Source organism: Ascidiella aspersa, chromosome 5 (assembly GCF_963924565.1).
Source record: "Ascidiella aspersa chromosome 5, kaAscAspe10.2, whole genome shotgun sequence".
Classification (NCBI taxonomy): Eukaryota; Metazoa; Chordata; class Ascidiacea; order Phlebobranchia; family Ascidiidae; genus Ascidiella; species Ascidiella aspersa.
In genome coordinates this window covers 10,017,918-10,020,417 of record NC_139451.1, presented here as the reverse complement: position 1 = coordinate 10,020,417, position 2,500 = coordinate 10,017,918, and the positions used below count along the sequence as shown (strand labels likewise).

Sequence of the window (2,500 nt, the reverse complement as noted above, 5' to 3'; positions counted from 1 at the left end):
GGGTAGCCTCGTCCGACCTCAGGCCGAAAGTAAGGACCGGGACTATTCTTCCCGTTCCGCGCTCGCCGTCGGCGCCGCGCGCCGCCGCGCACCTCGATTCCCGCCCTTGAGCCGCCAGCCGTTGGCCTCTTCGAGGTCGACTCGCCGCCGCCGCGCGGGATTCTGGTCGCGATCGTCGCACATCGTGCCGTGCTGTCTTGAGCGGGACGGGCGCTCGCGCGTCCGACGCCGCAGCAGCCGCGCGGAGAAATCCCCGCGCGGAACGTTTGCAACGCGACCCTGAGGCGGGCGCGGCCCCGGGATTGACCCGAGGCCGCAATTTGCGTTCAGAACGTCGATGCTCAATGTGTCCTGCAATTCACACTAATTCACGCAGCTAGCTGCGTCCTTCATCGACTCACGAGCCGAGTGATCCACCGCCAAGAGCCATCCACGATTGTTTCGCTCGCACAGTGCCTCGCACTAAAGGGTGACAAAATATACCGCGCCGAGCGGTCGGCCAGGCCGACGCTTGAAGCCGGAGCGCGCGGCACCGCGGCACTCGACGCGCAAACATTACCGGGTGACCGAATCGCCGGCCGGCGCGCCGCTCCTCGCGGGTCGGGCGCCGGGTAGCAAAAACTTTTTCTCTCGCTTGTCCGAGTTTCGCGTTCGCCGAAGCGTTTGCGAGACCGTTAATGATCCTTCCGCAGGTTCACCTACGGAAACCTTGTTACGACTTTTACTTCCTCTAAATGATCAAGTTAGATCGTCTTCTCGGACGCCGGCTCGACCGTTGCCGGCCGCGCCAGGTCCAATCGGAGGACCTCACTAAACCATTCAATCGGTAGTAGCGACGGGCGGTGTGTACAAAGGGCAGGGACGTAATCAACGCGAGCTAATGACTCGCGCTTACTGGGAATTCCTCGTTCAAGGGAAATAATTGCAATTCCCTATCCCTAGCACGACCGGGGTTCAGCGGGTTACCCAGACCTGTCGGCCAAGGCGAGCACATGCTGATCCGGTCAGTGTAGCGCGCGTGCGGCCCCGAACATCTAAGGGCATCACAGACCTGTTATTGCTCAATCTCGTGTGGCTAAACGCCACTAGTCCCTCTAAGAAGTTAGACGCCGACCGATTGGGTCGCGTAACTAGTTAGCAAGCCAGAGTCTCGTTCGTTATCGGAATTAACCAGACAAATCGCTCCACCAACTAAGAACGGCCATGCACCACCACCCACAGAATCAAGAAAGAGCTCTCAATCTGTCAATCCTCACTGTGTCCGGGCCGGGTGAGATTTCCCGTGTTGAGTCAAATTAAGCCGCAGGCTCCACTCCTGGTGGTGCCCTTCCGTCAATTCCTTTAAGTTTCAGCTTTGCAACCATACTTCCCCCGGAACCCAAAGACTTTGGTTTCCCGCAAGCTGCCGGAGAGGTCGTAAAACTAACGCCCCCCGATCGCTAGTTGGCATCGTTTATAGTCAGAACTAGGACGGTATCTGATCGTCTTCGAACCTCTGACTTTCGCTCTTGATTAAAGAAAACATTCTTGGCAAATGCTTTCGCAGTCGTTCGTCTTGCGCCGATCCAAGAATTTCACCTCTAACGGCACAGTACGAATGCCCCCGTCTGTCCCTCTTAATCATTACCTCGCGCTCCGAAAACCAACAAAATAGAACCGAGGTCCTATTCCATTATTCCATGCACCATTATTCAGGCGAATCGCCTGCTTTGAACACTCTAATTTTTTCAAAGTAAACGTTCCGGCCGCCGCCGACACTCAGTCAAGGGCACCGGCGGAGAACCGGAGGTGAGGCCAGGACGGCCAGTACACGCCTTGCGACGGACCGGCCGCCTGCGCCCAAAATCCAACTACGAGCTTTTTAACCGCAACAACTTAAATATACACTTTTGGAGCTGGAATTACCGCGGCTGCTGGCACCAGACTTGCCCTCCAATGGATACTCGTTAAAGGTTTTAAAGTGTACTCATTCCAATTACAGGGCCTCGTTTAGAGTCCTGTATTGTTATTTTTCGTCACTACCTCCCCGCGTCGGGAATGGGTAATTTGCGCGCCTGCTGCCTTCCTTGGATGTGGTAGCCGTTTCTCAGGCTCCCTCTCCGGAATCGAACCCTGATTCTCCGTTACCCGTAAGAACCTCGGTAGGCCAGTACCGTACCGACGAAAGTTGATAGGGCAGACACTTGAATGATCCGTCGCCGGTGCGAGACCGTGCGATCCGCAAAGTTATCCAGAGTCACCAAAGGTTGCGGCCGAAGCCCGGTCGGTTTTTGGTCTGATAAAAGCACGCCTCCCGCGAGGTCGGCGCTTCACGCATGTATTAGCTCTAGCATTTCCACAGTTAACCACGTAAAACGTACGATCAAATGAACCATAACTGATTTAATGAGCCATTCGCAGTTTCACTGTACGAGAGCTCGTACTTAGACTTGCATGGCTTAATCTTTGAGACAAGCATATGACTACTGGCAGGATCAACCAGGTAGCTACTTTAGCGTAG

The 2,500-nt window shown here is 55.4% G+C and overlaps 2 non-coding genes and 1 pseudogene across 2 annotated transcripts; all 3 read right to left on the bottom strand.

Moving 5' to 3' along the window:
* Positions 1–26, bottom strand: part of LOC146143018 (large subunit ribosomal RNA) — a 3,679-nt pseudogene extending 3,653 nt beyond the window's left edge.
* A 248-nt stretch (positions 27–274) lies between these two features.
* LOC146143017 (5.8S ribosomal RNA) lies at positions 275–428 on the bottom strand. Its single transcript, XR_014500945.1, has one exon. It is a non-coding gene; the product is annotated as a 5.8S ribosomal RNA (ribosomal RNA).
* Positions 429–675: 247 nt separating this feature from the next.
* Positions 676–2,485, bottom strand: LOC146143016 (small subunit ribosomal RNA). Its single transcript, XR_014500083.1, has one exon. It is a non-coding gene; the product is annotated as a small subunit ribosomal RNA (ribosomal RNA).
* Between the last annotated feature and the right edge of the window lie 15 nt (positions 2,486–2,500).